The 21773-nt window shown below is 44.6% G+C and overlaps 1 long non-coding RNA gene across 1 annotated transcript in view; it reads left to right on the forward strand.

The window, feature by feature from the left end:
* Positions 1-21773, forward strand: part of LOC134739582 (uncharacterized) — a 46169-nt gene that overhangs the window by 13421 nt on the left and 10975 nt on the right. Inside the window, exons 5-6 of the long non-coding RNA XR_010126377.1 lie at positions 16988-17133; positions 17341-17409. This is a non-coding gene — a long non-coding RNA (uncharacterized LOC134739582). The remainder of the gene's footprint in view (positions 1-16987; positions 17134-17340; positions 17410-21773) is intronic.

Raw genomic sequence — 21773 nt, forward strand, 5'->3', positions numbered from 1 at the left:
GCAGTGGATCTGGCAGTTCTCCTCAAAACGTTAAACACAGAGTCACCATGTGACTCATCAGTTCCACTCCTATGTATATACCCAAGAGAACTGAAAACGTATGTCTGAACAAAAACCTGTACATGAAAGTTCACAGAAGCGTTATTCATAATAGCCCGAAAGTGGAAACAACCCAAATCTCCCTTAACCAATGAATGGATAAACAAAATATGGTATACCCATACAGTGGAATATTATTCAGCCAAAAAAAGAAATGAAGTGCTGACACACGCAACAGCGTGGGTGAACCACGAGAACATTATGCCAAGAAAGAGGCCAGATACAAAAGACCACATATTATAGAATTCTTTTATATGAAATGTCCAGAATAGGAAAATCTATAGAAACAGAAATTAGGCCAGGTGCAGTGGCTCATGCCTGCAATCCCAGCACTTTGGGAGGCTGAGGTGGGTGATCACCTGAGGTCAGAGTTCAAGACCAGCCTGGCCAACATGGTGAAACCTTGTCTCTACCAAAAATACAAATATTAGTCGGGTGTGGAGATGTGTGCCTGTAGTCCCACCTACTCAGGAGGCTGAGGCAGGAGAATGGCTTGAACCCAGAGGTGGAGGTTGCAGTGAGCTGAGATCGTGCCACTGCATTCCAGCTTGGCCACAGGGCGAGAGTCTGTCTCAAAAAAAATAAAATAAATAAATAAACAAACAGAAATTAGATTAGTGGTGTCAAGGCACCAGGAGAAGTAGGAAATGGGATGACTGCTAATGCACATGGAATTTCTTTTTGAGGTGATAGTGGTGATAGTGCTACAATCTTGTGAATATGCTAAAAGTCACTGAATTGGACACTTTAAAAGTGTGAATTTTATGGTACATAGATTCTCTCTCTCTCTTTTTTTTTTTTTGAGACAGTCTCACTCTGCTGCCCAGGCTAGAGTGCAGTGGAGTGATCTCTGCTCACTGCAACCTCCACCTCCTGGGTTCAAGGGATTCTTAGGCCTCAGCCTCCTGAGCAGCTGGGATTACAGGCACTTGCTACCACACCTGGCTAATTTTTCTAATTTTAGTAGAGACAGGGTTTCACCATATTGGCGAGGCTGGTCTTGAACTCCTGACCTCAAGTGATCCACCCACCTTGGCCTCCCAAAGTGCTGGGATTTACAGGCGTGAGCCACCGCACCCAGCCCATATCTCAATTTTTAAAAAGAAAAGAAAGAAGCAACCACAGAGAATGAAGCCAACCAGTGATCCGTGGATAAGCACTAAGAAAATGCTCAAAGCCTGTCATGACTCAGATAGAACCCACAGGAGAGGGCAGAAAGAATATTCAATATAGTGGGGTTCAGATGACAAACCTGGTCAGGTTTGAGACTCTGCCTTTCCTTGCTGGGGCTTGAAGAATTTACCAATTTCTCAGAAAAGACAGGCAATGAACAAAACTACACCTGATATGCTTCTAATCATCATTATTTTCAGTGCCACATTAATTGTTTACATATGCTTATATTTCTGCTATAATGATGGTTTGGTAAGTTCTTTTTCTTTTCTTTTTTCTTTTTTTTTTTGAGACAGGGTCTCACTTTGTCACCCAGGCTGGGGTACAGTGGCACCATCATAGCTCACTTCAGCCTCAACCTCCTGGGCTCAAGTGATCTACCCATCTCAGCCTCCTGAGTAGCTGGGGCTATAGGTGTGTGCATGCCACCACACCACGCTACTTTTTAAAAAAAATTTGTAGAGATGAGGTCTCACTATGTTGCCCAGGCTGGTCTTGAACTCCTGGGCTCAAGTGATCCTCCTGCCTTGGCTTCCCAAAGTGCTGGGATTACAGGCATGAGTCACCACGCCTGGTCAGGTAAGTTTCAAATATTTCAATTTTTTTCCCCCAAGATTCAGTTCTAGCAGGTCCATTTAGGCTATTCAAAATACAGCTCTAGGTCCTTGTGCAATATGGGCTGATGATCTTGGGGGGCTAGAAATGCCCTGCACGTTAGCCCCCAGACAACCAGCACAGGGGCCTTGACTGGGCAGAGCTTCTTTTTTTTTTTTTTTTTTTTTTTTGAGACGGAGTTTTGCTTTGTTGCCCATGCTGGAGTGCAATGGTGCGATCTCGGCTCACAGCAACCTCCGCCTCCTGAGTTCAAGCAATTCTCCTGCCTCAGCCTCCCGAGTAGCTGGGATTACAGGCATGCGCCACCATGCCTGGCTAATTTTGTATTTTTAGTAGAGACAGAATTTCTCCATGTTGGTCAGGCTGGTCTCGAACTCCCGACCTCAGGTGATCCACCCGCCTTGGCCTCCCAAAGTGCTGGGATTACAGGCAGGAGCCACCACTCCCAGCCTTGGGCAGAGTTTCTTGAATAAGTCTTACAGGCTCCTCTAGGGTGGGTGAGAAAGGTATTTTTGGGAGAAGCCACTTGAAATTTACATGCTGTGCAAAAATGTGTTATGGGGACAGAAGGTGTTTTTAAGCATGAAAAGTTTGGATCATTGGTGGGAATAAAGGCCTGCCAGTGAATTGTGGTTCCACTTTCAGCCTCATCACTGCCTTCGGGTTTTCTCCTGTGAATGGTTCTGACAATGTGCCATTTTACAGAATGTGTCTCTGTTGCTTCCGAGCTGCCACATATGCTCTGCTGCACATTTGGGGCTACCACATCAGGTTTTAAAAACTGATTAAAAAAAAAAACAACTTTTGAAGTTTGCCTTTAGCATTTTGCAGGGAGGTTGCTCACCAGCTGTTTGTTTATACTCTCTGGTGATTGTTTTTGCACATTATCCATGAATAGCATGCAATTACATCATTATAATGGCAAGTAGTAAACTGAATTCCCTGTAGGGCGTTTCTAGGGGAAGAGATGTACTGCCTCTAGCCCGAATGCCCTAAAGAGACTGTATAGTTAGATAATCCTGTGGCTCCAGATAAGCGTGGGTCCTATGGTAAGTTGCAAAAGCCTAGGGTTTTTTGCAGCTCTTGGCAGGTGTTTACTAGCAAATCTCAAAGTTTCGTGGTCACTCAGGACAACCTCCTTTCTACTGAGATCGACACTGAATTAAAACAACCCCAGTGATCTGTTTGTAATTTAGAACATCATTTGTTCTTTTTTTTTTTTTTTTTGAGACAGAGTCTCACTCTGTCTCCCAGGCTGGAGTGCAGTGGCACTATCTTGGTTAACTGCAACCTCCGCCTCCTGGGTTCAAGCGATTCTTGTGCTTCAGCTTCGCAAGTAGCTGGGATTACATGTGTGAGCCACCACACACGGCTAGTTTTTGTATGCTTTAGTAGAGATGGAGTTTCACCATGTTGAGCAGGCTGGTCTCGAACTTCTGACAGGTGATCTGCCTGCCTCAGCCTCCCACAGTGCTGGGATTACAGGTGTGAGCCACTGTGCCCGGCCTTTGTTCATTTTTTATGACAGCTTTATTGAGATATAATTCATACCTAATAAAAGTTATGATAAAAGTTACCCCCCCTTTTTTTTGAGACAGAGTATCACTCCTGTTACCCAGGCTGGAGTGCAGTGGTGCATTCATAGCTCACTGCAGCCTTGACTTCCAAGGCTCAGGTGATCCTCCCACCTCAGTCTCCTGAGTAGCTGGGACTACAGGAGAGCACCACTACATGCAGGTAATTTTTTGTATTTTTGTAGAGACATGGTTTTGTCATGTTGCCCAGGCTGGTCTTGAACTCCTGGGTTCAAGCGACCTGCCTGCCTTGGCCTCTCAAAAGTGCTAGGATTACAGACGTAAGCCACTGTGCCGGGCCAAAAGTTAACCTTTTAAATTATAGGCATACCTCTTTTTACTGTGCTTTGCAGATACTGTGTTTTTTATAAATTGAAGGTTTGTGGCAACAAACCTTGGAGAAAGTCTATCAATGCCACTTTTCTAAACAATGTGTTTTTTTTTGTTTTTTTTTTTTTTTTTTTTTTTTGAGACTGAGTCTCACTCTGTCACCCAGGCTGGAGTGCAGTGGTGTGATCTCGGATAACTGCAACCTCTGCCTTCCAGTTTCAAGTGAACCTTCCACATCAGCCTTCTGAGTAGCTGGGACCACAGACAATTATCCATGCCACCATGTTCAGATAATTTTTTGTATTTTTTGTAGAGACGGGATTTTGCCATGTTGCTCAGGCTGGCCTCGAATTCCTGACCTTAAGAGATCCACCTGTCTGGGCCTCTCAGAGTGCTAAGACTACAGGTGTGAGCCACTGTGCTCAGCCCTGGCTAATTTTAATTTTTTTTGTAGAGATGTTATCTAGATGCTATGTTGTCTAGGCTGGTCTTGAGCTCCTGGCCTCAAGTGATCCTTTTGCCTCATCCTCCCAAAGTGCTGGCATTACAGGTGTGAGCCATTGCACTCGGCCAATAAATTTTCAATGTAGATGAAACAGCCACCTAGGACTTTCATAGCTAGAGAGAAGTCAATGTCTGGCCTCAAAGCTTCCAAGGACAGGGTGGCCCTCTTGTTAGGGGCTAATGCGGCTGCTGATTTCAAGATGAAGCCGATGCTCATTTATCATTCCAAAAATCCCAAGGTCTTTAAGATTTATGCTACATCTACTCTGCCTATGCTCAAAGTCTGAGTGACAGAATATTTGTTTACAGCATAGTTTACTGAATATTTTAAGCCCACTATTGAGACCTACTGTTCAGACAAAAAGATTCCTTTCAAAATATTATTGCTTATTGACAATGTGCCTAGTCACTCAAAAGCTCTGCTGGAGAAGTACAAGGAGATTAATGTTTTCATGCCTGCTAACAAAATATCCATTCTGTAGGCCATGGATCAAGGAATAATTTCAACTTTTGAGTCTCACTATTTAAGAAACACATTTTCTAAGGCTATAGCTGCCATAGGTGGTGATTCCTCTGATGGATCCGGGCAAAGCAAATTGAAAACTTTCTGAAAAGGATTCACCATTCAAATGCTATTAAGAATGTAACAATTCTTTTAGCTACCATATAGAGATTAAGATTAGAAAAAGAGGCTTCTGGCTGGGTACAGTGGGTTCACACCTGTAATATTAGCAGTTTGTGTGGCTGAGGTGGGAGGATTGCTTGAGCTCAGCCTGGGCCACATAGTGAGAACCTGTCTCTACTAGAAATTGAAACAATCCACTGGACGTGGTGGTGCATACCTGTAGTCCCAGCTACTCAGGAGGCTGAGGTGGGAGAATTGCTTGAGCCTGGGAGGTCAAGGCTGCAGTGAGCTGTGATTGTGCCACTGCGCTCCAGCCTGAGCAACAGAGTGAGACCCCATCTCAAAAAACAAAAAAAAAAATCATGATTCATGAGAGGAGGTCAAAATAGCTACATTAACTATGGAAGAAGGTGATTCCAATCCTTATGAATGACGTTGAGGGGTTCAGGGCTTCAGTGGAGAAAGTCACTACAGATGTGGTAGGAATAGCAAGAGCCTGAAGATGTGACTGAATTGCTGCAATCTCATGATAAAACTTGAACAGACGAGGAGTTTTTCCTTCTCCTTCTCCTTCTTCTTCTCCTGAGCCACTGCACATGGCCTGGAGTTGCTTCTTATGAATGTGCAAAGACAGTGGTTTCTTTCTGTGGCATCTACTCTTGGTAAAGATGTTGTGAACATTGTTGAAATCACAACAAAGAATTTAGAACACTACAGAAATTTAGTTGATAAAGCAGCAGCCAGGCTTGAGTGACTCCAATTTTGAAAGAAGTTCTACTGTGGATAAAATCAAACAGCATCACACGCTACAGAAAAATCTTCCATGAAAGGACTAATCAATATGACAAATGTCATATTGTCTTACTTAAAAAAATTGCCACAGCCACCACAACCATCAGGGGCCACCACCCTGATCAATCAGAAGCCATCAGCATCAAGGCAGGACCCTCCACCTGCAAAAAGATTATGACTTGCTGAAGGCTCAGATGATTGTTAGCATTTTTAGCATAACTTATTATTATTATTTTGAGATGGAGTCTCACTCTGTCACAGAGGCTGGAGTGCAGTGGTACTATCTTGGTTCACTGCAACCTCTGCCTCCTGGGTTCCAGCAATTCTCCTGTCTTAACCTCACGAGTTGCTGTGATTACAGGCATGTGCCACTGTGCCCGGCTAATTTTTGTATTTTCAGTAGAAACGGGGTTTCATCATGTTGGCCAGGCTGGTCTCAAACCCCTGACCTCATGCCATCTGCCCGCCTCGGCCCCTCAAAGTGCTGGGATTACAGGCATGAGCCACCGTGCCCAGCCAACAATAAATTATGTTTAAATTAATGTATGTGCATTGTTTTTAAAGACAAAATGCTATTCTATACTTAATAGACTACAGTATAGTATAGACGTAACTTTCATGTGTTGTGGGAAATAATTTTGTTTTTTTTTTTTTGAGAAAGGGTCTCATACTGTCACCCAGGGTGTAATGCGGTGGCACGATCTCTGTTTATTGCAACCTCCGCCTCCTGGGTTCAAGTGATTCTCCCACCCCAGCCTCCCAAAGAGCTGGGATTGCAGGTGCGTGCCACCATGCCCAGCTAATTTTTGTATTTTTAGTACAGACGGGGGTTTCACCATGTTGGCCAGGCTGGTCTCGAACTCCTGACCTCAGGTGATCTGCCCGCCTCGGCCTCCCAAAGTGCTGGGATTACAGGCGTGAGTTATGTGACTTGTTTTATTGCAGTATTTGCTTTACTGTAGTGGTCTGTAACTGAACACAAAATATCCTGAGGTATGCTTTTATGCAATTCAGTGATATTTATATATTCATAGAGTTGGCATCATTACTATCTAATTTTAGAATACTTTCATCACCCCAAAAAGATACTTTGTACCCATTAGCACTCATCCCTCATTCCTCCTTCCTCTCAACTCGTGGCAACTACTAAACTACTTGCTGTTTCTATGGGTTTGCCTATTTCTGGATATTTCACGTAAATAGAAGAATACAATAGTGGTCTTTTTCATCTGGCTTCTTTCACTTAATCTAATGTTTTCAAGGTTTATTTATGGTATAGCATATGTCAACACATTCATTCATTCCTTTTTATTAAAAAATTTTAATTGTGATAAATACACGTAACACAAAATTTACCATCTTACCCATTTTTAAGTGTACACTTCAGTAGGGTTAAGTACGTTCACGTTGTTGTTCAACCCATCTCTAGAACTCTTTTCATCTTGCAAAACTGACACTCTGTACCTATTAAATAACTCCTCAAACCAGCCCCAGTCAACCATGATTCTACTGTCTCTATGATCTGTTCTAGGTCCTCGTATAAGGGAAATCATGCATATTTGTCTTTTTGTGACTGGCTTATTTCACTTAGCATTATCTCCTCTAGGTTCCTCCATGTTGTAGCATGTGTTAGAATTTCCTTCCCTTTCAAGGGTAATACTCCATTATATGTATATACCACAGTTTATCTATTCATCCATCAGTGAACATTCAGATTTCTTCCACCTTTTGGCTACTGGGAATAATGTTGCTATGAACAAGGGTGTACAAATATCTGTTCAAGCCCTTCCTTTCAATTCTTGTTTTATTTTATTTTATGTTTTGAGACAGGGTCTCACTCTGTTACCCAGGCTGTAGTGCAGTGGCACGATCTTGGCTCACTGCAACCTCCACCTCCCGGGTTCAAGTTATCCTCCCACCTTAGCCCCCAGAGTAGCTGGGACTACAAGCATGTACCACCACACTTGGCTAATTTTTTTTTTGTATTTTTAGTACAGAGGGGTTTTGCCATGTTGGCTAGGCTGGTGACCTGACCTCAAGTGATCTGCCTGCCTCGGCCTCCCAAAGTGCTGGGATTACAGGTGTGAGCCACCACATCCGGCTCCTCCTTGCAATTCTTTTTTTGGTATATACCCGGAAGTGGAATTGCTGGATCATATGGTAGTTCTATTTTTAACTTTGTGGGGAACTTCCATGCTGTTTTCTATAGCAGCTGCACCATTTTGCGTTTGCAACAACACAAAGGTTCCAATTTCTTCCAGATGTCTGAACACTTGTTTTTCTCTTCCCTTCCCTTCCCTTCCCTTCCATTCCCTTCTCTTCTTTTCTCTTCCTTTCTTTTGGATTATAGCCATCCTAATGTGCGTAGATAGCATTCATTCATTCTTTTTTTTTGTGACATGGTCTCACTCTGTCACCCAGGCTGGAGTGCAGTGGTGCGACTGCAGATCACTGCAGCCTTGGCCTCCTGGGTTTAAGCAATCCTCCCACCTCAGCCTCTCGAGTAGCTGGGACTACAGGTACCTACCACCATGCCCGGCTAATTTTTGTATTTTTTGTAGAGATGGAGTTTCACCATGTTGCCCAGGCTGACCTTGAACTCCTAAGCACAAGTGATCCACCTACCTCAGCCTCCCACAGTGCTGGGATTACTGGCATGAGCCACTGCATGTGGCCTGGCATTCCTTCATTCTTAATTGACATCTGACCCACTGTGCTAGGTGGGCAAGAGGGTGGGCTATCAGTAAAAGAAATGTGTGAACAAGATATTAGACACAGTCCTTGCCTCAATCTTACAATCCATTTAAATCATAATTTAAACTTCAACATTTATTACGCAATTATCTTGTACCAGGCACTGTACTGAGTGCTTACTTAACTTGTTCTCTCATTCAGTCCTTTCAACAGCCCTTTGAGTTAGGTAGATTGTCGCACCATCTTCCAGGCGAGGAAAGTGCAACACCTCAGTGATTTGCCAAATGTCTTCAGGCAAGAGTTGAAAGCCTGGCTGCGTACCTTTCACTCTGAAGCCTGTGTTCTTACTTTCAACAGAGGATGAGATTAGCCCGATCTTGTTAGCCTGACTTGCAGGGTTGGAGTAGCTGGGCTTGGTCTTCACAGATCAGAAGAGGGCTTGCCAGGGCCCACATTTGAAATGGTAGTCATCTGCTGTAATACACTTTTACCCCACTAATAGAGCTAGAATAAAATTCGTAAGTAGAAAGGATGAAGAATTCTCACCTGATGCCCTCCATCCTCTCCATTGCTATTTTTACAAGGCCCCCAGGCCTCCAGCTTGTGTCTTAACCAATGTCGTACAGATAGATACAAGGAGAGGTGGGAGACCAGAAGCAGAATGCTGGCCTGTGGACAAGTCTGGTTGTTGATTATCCTGATTGCATTGTTGTTTAATGCTTATACCGATTATATATTGTAAAATAGAAATCAAAATGGGGGCTGGGGCTGACCTTTGCCTCTGAGCCAGTGGCCAACAGGCAGCTCAGCAAAACTCATTAAGCCCCATTTCCTGAAATACTCACTTAAATTTTAATGAACTCTTGAAATTTATTTCCTCCTTCAGCATGAATCAATACATTGTAGCCAATCAGCTACAGCCTAAGTCAGCTTCTTGCCCTAAAAGGAAAAGATACTTTAAAATAACCAATGAAAATTAAGCTCTATGAACTTCCTCTTTTACTCTTTATAAGCCTTACTCTAACCTTTACAAGAGGGCCATTCTTATCTCTTGGTTGTAAAGTGCCTATGTGCAAACAGTTTGTTTCTTCCTCAATAAAAAGTTTATATCAGCCGCATGCAGTGGCTCATACCTGTAATCCTAGCATTTTGGGAAGCTGAGGCAGGATTGTTTTGTGTCTGGAATTGGTGGGTTCTTGGTCTCACTGACCTCAAGGATGAAGCCATTGACCCTCCCGGTGAGTGTTACAGTTCTTAAAGATGGTGTGTCCGGAGTTTCTTCCTTCAGATGTTCAGATGTGTCCAGAGTTTCTTCCTTCTGGTGGGTTTGTGGTCTCACTGGCTTCAGGAGTGCAGCTGCAGACCTTCGCAGTGAGTGTTATAGCTCATAAAGGCGGCATGGACCCAAAGAGTGAGCAGCAGCAAGATTTATTGTGAAGAGCCAAAGAACAAAGCTTCCACAGCATGGAAGGGGACCCGAACAGGTTGCCACTGCTGGCTCCGACAGCCTGCTTTTATTCCCTTATCTGAGTCCGCCCACATCCTGCTGATAGGTCCATTTTACAGAGAGCTGATTGGTCCATTTTGACAGGGTGCTGACTGGTGCATTTACAAACCTTTAGCTAGACACAGAGAGCTGATTGGTCCATTTTACAGAGAGCTGATTAGTCCATTTTGACAGGGTGCTGATTGGTGCATTTACAAACCTTTAGCTAGACAGAAAAGTTCTCCAAGTCCCCACCCAATTAGCTAGACACAGAGTGCTGATTGGTGAGTTTACAATCTTTTAGCTAGACAGAAAAGTTCTCCAAGTCCCCACCCATCCCAGAAGCCCAGCTGGCTTCACCTGTCACCGGCACTCGCTGCGGGACTCTGCAGCACCCAGCCTGGGCACTCTGGCAGCCCAGAGGGAGCTTTCCTCTGATTAAGCCCAGCAGGGACTGGCCGGCCATGCTGAATGCGGGGCCCACTGAGCCCATGCCCACCCGGAACCCATGCTGGCCCATGAGCACCGAATGCAGCCCCGGCTCCTGCCCGCACCTCTCCCTCCATACCTACCTGTGAGCAGAGGGAGCTGGCTCTGGCCTTGGCCAGCCCCAGAGAGGGGCCTCACAGTGCAGCAGCAGGCTGAAGGACTCCTCAAGTGTGGCCAGAGCAGACACTGAGGCCAAGGAAGCACCAAGAGCGAGCGAGGGCTGCTGGCATGTTGTCACCTCTCACTTTCCCCTCTAAACAGGACACCCCAACTGCTGCTGGGAATTTGGCTGATGACCACTTTAGCTACTTCCTGCTGGATGGGGTGAAGAAGGGGCCCTGCAGTCATAGTGTCCTCCAGAGGGGAGCTCTCTTGGCCAGTGAACAGACCAGTGGGTCGATCCAGGAGTCCTCGGTAAAAGTTGTTAGTTGAGCTCATTTGGAGTTCCGTTTGTAAGACCATCTGTAGCTTGATGGCATTGATTCTAGAGGAAACAAATTTGACAAGGAGGTTAAAAATACAAGGCCAAAAGGCGATAGCAAGATGGCTGCCACAGGACCTAGAAAGGGGAGAAGCCTTGTTGCCCAACTCCAGAGGTTGGTATAAGAATTTGAAAGGCATTGTCTGATTTCAGAAGCCTTTTCCTGTAAATGCTGGGTGGCATCTTGTACTATCCCTGACTGGTTAAGGTAAAAACAACACTCTTCCCCTAAGAAGGTGCAGAGTCCTCCTTTCTCAGCAGTGAGGAGGTCTAGGCCTCAGCAGTTCTGGAGAGTCACTGCTGCTAAAGAGTCTTTTTGGGATTGTAGAGTAAGGACAGATTTCGTTATTTCTTGGAAACTGTCTGAAAAAGCCTTTGAGAGTGTGTGGTAGTAGGATAATGAAGTAGATAGGCTGGCTATTCCAGTTCCTGTAGCAGTAGCCATTCCTAACCCTTTAAGTAGGGGGTATTAGTTGTACGGCTCTGCGCTGATGGACTTGAGCTTTGAGGGGTACTGATAGAGTCTGATTTCCTGTGGCAATGTTAATGTTGGGACTTAGAAAGACTAAGATACAGGTGCTGGTCCAGTTAGTGGGAAGGCAGATACAGGTCAACGTTCCACATAAGAAGAATATGCCTTGGCTGGGTAGACAGAAATTTACCCTGGATTTTAAAGGAATAGGGTACACTGTTTTTTCTTTACTATTTCTTTTTTTATTTTTGTTTTTTATTTTATTATTATTATACTTTTCTTTACTATTTCTATCTCTCTTTCTTTTTCCTTGACTTCTTCTTTGTCTCTTCCTCTTTCCTTCTCTGTTTGATTTTCTGTCTGTCTCTTCCTCTCTGTCTCCTTCTCTTTGACTTCCTATGTTTCTCTTTCTCTCTTTTTCTGTCTGTCTTTCTCTCTCTGTCTCTGACTTCCTGTCTCTTTCTCTCTTTCCTTTCTGCTGCCTCTGTCAGCTGCTTATGCTACTGTTCTCCCTTCTCCTTCCCCTTTTTGATGGCTTTGGCAGTGTAAAACTGCTACCTTCTTCAGTTTTTGCACTGCGTGCAGTAACTCCATGATTTCCTTGTGGTATTTAATGGGGGTTCCCAGAGGTTAGGAACTCCCTTTCTTTCCATATTGCAGCATGAACATGTAGGATTAGATAAGCATACTTGCTATCTGTATACACATTTATTCTTTTTCCCTTTCCCAGTTCTAAGGCTCGGGTAAGTGCCACTAGTTCTGCTAACTGGGCACTGCTCCCTGGGGGAAGAGGCTTACTTTCAAGTATGGTTACATCACTAACTATGGCATAACCTGCCCTTCATATCCCATTCTCCACAAATGAACTTCCATCGGTATATAGGTTAAGGTCAGGATTAGCTAAGGGGACTTCTAAAAGATCATCTTGGGTGGCATAAGTCTGGACTATAATTTGTTTGCAGTCATGCTCGATTGGTTTCCCATCCTCTGGGAGAAAAGTGGCAGGTTTGAGGGCCACGCACATATGTATTTGAAGCACTGGTCCCTCAAGGAGTAGCACCTGGTATCTAAGTAGGTGGTTGTTTGATAGCCATAACTTCCTCTGGCACCTAGTATGCCATTCACATCATGCGTGGTCCAGACAGTGAGATCCTTTCCTTGTATTATCTTGATAGCCTCTGACACTAAGACGGCCACCACTGCAACTACCCATAAACAGTGAGGCCAGTCTTTTCTACTACATCAATTTCCTTACTTAGGTATGCCACTGATTATGGGGTTGTCCCACGAGTCTGAGTAAGGACTCCAAGAGCTATCCCTGCTCCCTCTGTGATGTATAAAGAGAAGTTTTGTCCTGTGGGAAGGCTTAAAGCTGGAGCTTGTACTAGGGCCTGCTTTATGGTTTTGAAGGCTATTTCTGCCTCTGGTTCCCATTCTACTAGATGAGTATTTGCTCTCTGGGTTTCTTTGATTAGAGTATAGAGGGGCCTGGCTATCTCGCTGTATCTGGGGATCCATAGTCGGCCAAAGCCAGTGATTCCAAGGAACCCCAGGACTGTTTTAATGTTTTAGGGCAAGGATAAGCCAGTGTAGATTGTATTCACTCCTTGCTGAGGGCCCTGGTTCCTCTGGGTAAGATTAGGCCTAGATATTTGACCTGTTGTAGACAAAGCTGGGCCTTCAACCTAGACACCTTGTACCCTTGATTAGCTAGAAAGTTCAAGAGACCTAGAGTAGCCTGCTGGCACGAGGCTTCTGAACTGGTAGCCAAAAGTAAATCATCCACATACTGAAGGACCAGAGTGCCTGGACTTGAGAAGTGGCCTAGATCTTGGGCCAGTGCCTGACAAACAGGTGAGGGCTATGCCTAAACACTTGGGGCAAGACCTTCCACCTAAGTTGGGATGTGTGGTCTGTGGGATCCTCAAAGGCAAAGAGTAACTGGCAGTCAGGGTGCAGGGGAATACAGAAGAAGGCATCCTTGAGGTCCAGAACAGAGAACCATTTTGCTTCTTCTGGTATTTGAGAAAGCAGGGTATAGGGGTTGGGTACAACTGGATATAGAGGAATTTCTGCCTCATTGATGAGTCTAAGATCTTGCACTAGTCTCCACTAACCATTTGGTTTTTGTACTCCTGGAATTGGGGTGTTGCAGGGACTGCTGCATGTCCTTACTAAGCCTTGAGCTTTTAAATGTTTAACAATATCCTGTAAACCGTTATGAGCTTCAGGCCTTAAGGGATATTGCCTTTGATAAGGAAAAGTGGTGGGGTCTTTCAGCCTGATTTGGACTGGGTGGGCATTTTTTGCCCTTCCAAATTGTCCTTCCAATGCCCAGACTTCAGGGTTGATTCCCTCCTCAAGTAGGGGACAACAAATAGGTAACTTGTTCCCCATATTCATGTAGATAATAGCTCCAGCCTTGGCTAATATATCCCTCCCTAATAAGGGTGTGGGACTTTTAGGCAAAACAAGAAAGGCATGTGAAAAGAGCAAAGTCTCCCAATTACAACTGAGGAGGTGGGAGAAATACCTGGTTACAGGCTGTCCCAGGATTCCTCGGATGGTAATGGACCTTGAGGACAGTCATCCAGGACAGGAGATTAACACTGAGAAGGCCACGCCAGTGTCCAGGAGGAAGTCAATTTCCTGGCCCTCAATGGTTAAATGTTCCCGGGGCTCAGTGAGGGTGATGACATGAGCTGGCGCTTGCTCTGGGCACCCTCAGTCCTGTTGTTGGATCATCTGGTTGGGGGCTTCTGACCCAGAGAACCTTTGTCCTCTGGGGCAGTGCACCTTCCAGTGATTGCCTCAGCATAGCGGACATGGACAAGGGGGTGGCTTGTTTCTCACTGGACAATCTTTTTTAAAGTGTCCTTGTAAACCACACTGATAACAAGCCCTACCGGGTGATTGGCCTGCTCCATTTTCTGTCCTCTCTGAACCACCAAGGTTGGTTTGTCTGAGGGCCATGACTAAGGCTGTGGCCTTTCTCTGATCTCGCTTTTCTTTTTGGGCCTGTTCCTCTTGGTCCCTATTATAGAACACCAAGGTTGCCAGGTTTAATAATGCCTCCAGATTTTGTTCAGGGACCAGGGCTTGCTTTTGGAGCTTTCTCCTGATATCTGTGGCTGACTGGGTAATAAACAAGATACAATTGACCCTTGAGTGATTCGGGTGACAGGGGAGTTTATTTTCTTAAGGCCTCCTGTAGCTGCTCAAGGAAGGCAGAAGGATTTTCTCCCTTTCCCTGAGATGTGGTGGACATCATTGAATGATTCATGGGCTTTTTCCTAATTCTCCTTAGTCCCTCTAGAACACAAGTCAACAGATGTTTATGACTCCAGTCCCCATCACCTGAGTCAAGGTCCCAGTGGGGATCCATATTGGGGAAGGCGTGCTGACCAGTAGGGAATTTGTCCCTTTCTTCGGCTGTCATTCTATCATTTACTTGACTAAGATACCAGGTATCTCCAAACTCTCAGGCTGTAGCTAAAGCTGCATTCTTTTCATTAAAGGCCAGGGTTTGATCTAACAGTAGCATGACATCTCTCCAAGCGAGGTCGAAGGTTTGCCCTAGACCCTATAGGACATCTATGTACCTATCGGGATCATCTGAAAACTTCCCCAGGTCTGCCTTGATCTGCTTTAAATCAGAGAGGGAGAAGGGGACACGTATCCAGGTTGGGCCAAATTCCCCTCCCCCTACGGCTTGCAGGGGACATAACCAATAGCCTGGGGGTTTTTGTGGTCCTTTGGAGATTTCTTTGCTTATTTCCTTCTGGGCAGGGGAGATTAGAGGAGGATTATCATTAATAGGAAGGGGAGCTATAGGGAGGCTAGGATATGGGGGTAAGCTGAGAGGTCCTCCTGTGGAATGTAAATTGCAAGCTTTGCATAGTTGTGTATTCTCCTTCAATGCAAAGAAAGCTTGGACATAAGGTATTTCACTCCATTTGCCTTCCCTCTTACAGAAGAGTTCAAGCTGCAGGATAGTATTGTAATTTGCACTCCCCTCTGGTGGCCATTTTTCCCCATCAGAGGGAGAATATTGGGACCAGGCCATAGTGCAGGAAAAAGTGAGCCGCATCTTTTTCAGGTTTTGTGGGTCAAATTGGTCCCAATGGCTTAGGATGCATTTCAAGGGTGAGCCTGTTGATGCCTGAGTGTTTACCATCTGAAAGACAAAACCACCCGTGGTTTTGGTTTGTTCTATTTCTCCCCCTGCCCAAGCACCTGCAAGGGTCCCTGGACCCTGCTGATTGGAATAGTTGTGCTCACTGACACAGCAGCAGAAACACTAGTTTTCCTCCCAGACCACAAGGAGGACCGAGGGAGGTCAGATTTAGTGGCCCTTACCAACGCATTCTCGAAAACCTGCACTCTTGCCTGTCCTCCCAGAACACAAAGAGGACTGAGAAAATCGGATTTAGTGGCCCTTACCGATGCATTCTTGAAAACCTGTTAGATTCCTAAGCATTCTCCTCTTAGTATTGGGACCTTACCTGTGTCCTATAAAGATGTTATGCCCCAAAAATGAAGTGGAGGGTCATATCCTGAGGGAGGGAAGGGATCTCCAGAGGTGGAAGAGTGACATCTTTTGTCCTCACTTATATGAATAGGAAGGATACAATTTCTGAGGCTCCCCATATCCTAGCTTCAGGAATAGCTTTTGTTAGGCCTGCTAGTCTGAGGAGGGATCCTAAAATTCCAGATAGTACCCCCTATGATGGGGTTTTGGGCAAAAATTATGTCTTTCTGATTGGTGAGCCAGGGTACCTAAAGAAGGTAATAGAGTCCTGGAGTTTATACTAGAAGTCATTCTTATAGGAGAAACTAGCACTTTGGGAGGCTGAGGCAGGTGGATTGCTTGAGGCCAGGAGTTCAAGACCAGCCTGGCCAACATGGTAAAACCCTGTCTCTACAAAAAATAAAAAAATTAGCTGGGTGTGGTGGCGCATGCCTGTAGTCCCAGCTACTTGGGAGGCTGAGGCGGGAGAATTGCTTGAACTGAGGAGGCAGAGGTTGCAGGGAGCCAAGATCGTGCTGCTGCACTCTAACCTGGGCAACAGAGTGAGACCCTGTCTCAAAACAAACAAACAAACAAACAAACACACACACACAGAGCACAAAGAACAAAAACCAAACAAACAAAAACAAAAACACCCAACAAAAAATGTTTACGTCAAGTTGAATGAAACCAGAATATGCCATTTCACAATATATCTTTTTGACATAAAAATTATTTTTGATCTAAAGACAATTAGGAGACAGCAAAAGAAGGAAAACTCTCTCTATCCTTCCTATTCTCTGCCTAAAGACAAGATATAAATTCTCCTTTACTGGAGACAGCTCTAAACTCTTAACAGCCCAGGGATAGCACAGAGGAGTCTGCAGACAAAACTCACTCCGTTAACTTCCTCCCATTTACTTACCTTTCCACAGTTTTCTGCTGTTGCAAGCCTAGAACTGCTTTCTTTTGTCCTATCATTTCCCCACAATTTTATTGTTCTTTGTTAAACATGCTCTATAGGCCAGAGTTCTAAGCCAGTGCTTTGAGATACATTTCCTTGAGGTTTCTTCTGTTTGATGTGTGCCATGGGCATTCATAAACTTGTTTATTTTTCTCATGTTAATCTTTCTTTTGTTACAGGTGTCCCAGCTAAGAATTATGTGAGGTTGAGGGAAAAATTGTTTTTTCTCCCTGGAAAAGTAAAGCTCCCTGAATCTTCCTGTGACGATGTATATATAATAGAAAAGAAATACAGTTTACACACACACACATACACAATTCTCACTGTGAGTATATAAATCGCTGAATTTTCTTTCAACTATATATATATAGAAAAGAAATATATGTGTGTATATATATGTATACTCCCTGTGAATATATGACCTTTCATTTTAATATGTGTGTGTGTGTGTGTGTGTGTGTGTGTGTGTGTGTGTATATATATATATATTTATTTTTCTCTCTGTGAGCCATTTTCTTCCTTTTTTGGTCAGCAACCACAGAGGCACCCAGAGATAAATCATGCTGGGAATCCCATTTCCCTTCATCAGGATTAGCCTGGGGTAAGTAGTGTGACCCAACTCCAGATGATAAGATAAAAAGGGAAGTCTGTTGTGCACCTGGAAAATATTTTTTTTTCCTGAAGAAAAAAAGTAGAGCCTATCAGGCAAAAGCTTTTTTCCTTATGCTTCTACCTTCCTTCTAGGCATTAGTGTGAAGACAGAGAGCTTGGCGTGGTAGCAACTATGACGTGTAGGCCTATGGACTTGCTGCAGAGGGGCTGTCATAGAGGGTCTGTGTCCTCGATGATATCACTGAGCCCCAATCCAGTCCTGGAGCTGCCAGCTTCCAGACTTAAGAAAAAAACAAAAAACACATCATTTTTTAGAGCAGTTTTAAATTCACAGCAAAATTGAGAGGATGATACAGAGGTTTCCCATATACCTCCTGCTTCCAAACGTGTCGGGAAGTCAGAGCCCACCTCCAATCCTCCTTAAGCTCTAATGTGGGCTCTTCTGCTGGATCTAGAAACCAAATTGACACAAGGCAGATTAACTAGAGAAAAACATACACATTTTATTAGTTTTACTTGTCCATGGGGATCTTCACAAGAGAGTAAAGTCCAAAGAAGTAGCCAAAGAAAGATGCTTTTATACTTTTATCATAAGTGGCACAAGGTCAGATATAACCAGGTCTGTGGGCATCTGTGTCTTTCTACAAGGTCAGGTTTTCATCGACACTGTCTCAATCATAGAAGCCATGAGCTACATGGAGTTCCTCAGGAGGCAATTCTCCTAGTACTTTTGTTCACTCAATAGTTAGAGCTGCATGCACATGGGCTCAAGCCACTCCACCCATCAGTCAATATTGCAAACCATACATAATGGTACACTTAATCAATATATAAATGTTACAGATTAAACATTCCACAAGAAAGTAACATTTTACATCAAGAGAAAAGGGATAGGAAAAGGATTAACAAACCAGCCCAGGGAGAGTGATATAGACAAAAAGAATATCCTGGTCTGGCCTGGGAGGTCCATAGGTCTTGCAAGGGAGAAACTTTGAAGTGGGCAGAGTCTTTGGCTGGCAGATGCTGGGTGCTTATCACAAGTGACAGCAAGATGGTGTCTTTCTTTTATTTTTTTTTGAGACAGAGTTTCACTCTTGTTGCCCAGGTTGGAGTGCAATGGCGCGATCTTGGCTCACCGCAATCTCCGCCTCCCGGGTTCAAGCAATTCTCCTGCTGCAACCTCCCGAATAGCTGGGATTACTGGCATGCGCCACCATGCCTAGTTAATTTTGTATTTTTAGTAGAGACAGGGTTTCTCCACGTTGGTCAGGCTGGTCTCGAACTCCTGACCTCAGGTGATCCGCCTGCCTCAGCCTCCCAAAGTGCTGGAATTACAGGTGTGAGCCACAGCACCTGGCCAGTGTCTTTTTTTTTTTTTTTTTTGAGAGCGTCTCACTCTGTCGCCCAGGCTGGAGTGCAGTGGCACTATCTTGGTTCACTATAACCTCTGCTTCCTGGGTTCAAGCAATTCTCCTGCCTCAGCCCCCTGAGTATCTCATATAGCTGGGATTACAGGTGCCTGCCACCACACTCAGCTAATTTTTGTATCTTTAGTAGAGATGGGGTTTCACCATGTTGGCCAGGCTGGTCTTGAACTCCTGACCTCAAGTGATCCACCCGTTTCAGCCTCCCAAGGTGCTAGGATTACAGGCATAAGCCACCGTGCCTGGCCAAGATGATGTCTGTTAAGATGGCCATTTCAGGCGGGTGCCTTTAGTCCCAGCTACTCTGGAGGCTGAGGCAGGAGAATGGCATGAAACTGGGAGGTGGAGCTTGCAGTGAGCTGAGATTGATTGCACCACTGCACTCCAGCCTGGGCGACAGAGCCAGAGCCAGACTCCGTCTCAAAAAAAAAGATGGCCATTTCAAGCTGCTGAAGTCCTGCTCTTTTCCTGGACACAGAGTCCTCCAGTAAGGACTGATAGAAGAGTGTGCTTTGTTATGTCCATATTTGGATGGATACAATCTTTATCAATCAGACAAAACATCTAGACCCTGTTGCCAAAGTGCATTATGAAATGTAAGATGGAGTCTTTTTCTAAGATGGAGTTACTTATGTCAAGGGTGCCCTACACAACTTTTTAGACACAAAACAATAAGTTTGAGAAGAAATAACAGGACAAAGAAAATCAGAAAATCTGGCTAGGGGCAGTAAATTTTCTAGGCACATCACTAGGAGATATATTGGGAGGGTGCAAAACTAGTGAAAGATAAGAGTTACTTCATTTAGTACACACATACACACACACACACACACACACATTTAGGGTCTCACTCTGTCACCCAGGCTGGAGTACTGTGGTGCCATCGTAGCTCACTGCATCCTCAGTCCTGGGCTCAAGGGAACCTCCTGCCTAGGCCTCCCAAAAGGCTGGGATTATAGGCATGGGCCACTGTTTTCAGTCCCTGTCAAGTATATTTATTCAGGTCCATTGCAGTCCCCAATGCCCAGTGTCTGGTAATAAGGCCTATCTTCTTGCCCTGGTGTGGCGAGGGTACCCCTCCCAGAGGAGCCTTTATTGCTTGCTGTATGCAGGAAGAGAAATATCAGCTAGGCTTTTCTGAAACCACAATTCCTCCAATGTTTTCAACATGACATAATCAATATGCTATCCAGCATAGTTTGGGATGGCATGTCCTTCACTCCTTCACATGTGTAGCCCCCAGTTATCAACATCTCCTGCCAGAGTGGAACATTTGTTATAATTGATGACCCTACCTTGACACACCATAATCACCCAAAGTCCTCAGTTGACATTAGGGCTCACTCTTGGTGTTGTGCAGTTTATGGGTTTGGACAAACCTATGGTGTCATACAGAGTAGCTTAACTGGCTTGAAAATCCTCTGTGCTCTGCCTAGTCATCCCTCTCTTCCCTGTAACCCCTGGCAACCACTAATCTTCACTGTCTCCATAGTTTCTCCTTTTCCAGAATGTCCAGACTTCTTTTTATTGCAGATAAATAAAGGTCTACAATGCTTAAGCCACTGTTGGTCAGGAATTCTGTTATTTGCAGCCAAACACATCCTAACTGAATTATGTCCCAACTGGATTTTAAGTTCCTTGAGGCAGAGATACTGTATTTAATTTATTTGTATTTCTCATAATACTATGGAAGATTTTCCTACATAGGGTAGGCACAAGTTTAATAAATGAATGGCTAAAAGGATAAATAATAGCAATCCAGTCTGAGCATGGTGGCTCATACCTGTAATCCCAGCACTTTGGGAGGCTGGATGGGAGGATCACCTGAAGCCAGGAGTTCAGAGGCTGCAGTGAGCTCTGATTGTACTACTGCACTCCAGCCTGGGCAACAGAGCAGGACCCCATCCCTTAAAAAAAAAGGCAATCCAAAATACTCTGGCTCCTAAAATATGGGTCAGCTTGGCCATGGATTTGGTGGTCATGCGGTAGTCAGACCCCACATTACAATAGCCTAATGAAACCAACAAATCTTAGAGCTGGAATGGACTATACAGCTCTGGGTCACTGAGCCCAAACCTCTCATTTTACAAATAAGGAAATAGATACACAGTGCTTAATTGATATTTGTTAGTGACAAATATAGTGCTAGGTCGCCCTGTTCCCAGGCTAGTAATCTTTCCATTACATTGTGCTTACTTATCTTGGCTCTTGGTTCCAACCCAGGCTCCTCCATCCCAGAATAGCTCCAGGCTCCCCACATTAGTGCTCCAATATTTGTGGCCTAGGCCTACTTGAGGATCTAGGCAACCGTTCTGACTTTGAACTACCAGCAAAGGCCAGCAAGTACAAGAGGTTTGTGTAAGCATTATGGTCATTTGGGAAGGAAATATGGGGATCTAGCAGGAGTTACAGTTTTAGGGCAGACTTGAACAAGATGGCTGCAGAGAGGTATGTGGAAGGCAGACCTACCTTCCCATTTATCAAGTTCAGATCATCTCAGAGAGGCTCTCTAGGGGCAGTTGCCTATATTTCAGCCCTGATTCAGATCCTATTGTACTTGGGAGGTTTTAGGATTACTCTGATGGTCAATTGTATGTGTCAACTGGGTGAAACACCAGTCTAGATGTTGCTGTGAAGGTATTTTGGATATGATTAACATTTAAATCAGTAGACTTTGGGTAAAGCAGATTACCCTCCATAGTGTGAGTGGGCCTCATCCAATCAGTTGACAGCCTTAAGAAAGAAGACTGAGATCCCTCAAGGAACAGAGAATTTTGCCTGCAAGCAGCCTTGGACTTGAGCTGTAGCAGCGACTGTTCCCTGGGTCTCCAGTCTGCTGGTCTGCCCTGCAAATGTTGGACTTGCCAGCACCCACAATCTGTCTCTCTCTCTCTCTCTCCACACACACACACTCACACACACACACACC

This window comes from Pongo pygmaeus, chromosome 4 (assembly GCF_028885625.2).
Source record: "Pongo pygmaeus isolate AG05252 chromosome 4, NHGRI_mPonPyg2-v2.0_pri, whole genome shotgun sequence".
NCBI classification, from domain to species: Eukaryota; Metazoa; Chordata; class Mammalia; order Primates; family Hominidae; genus Pongo; species Pongo pygmaeus.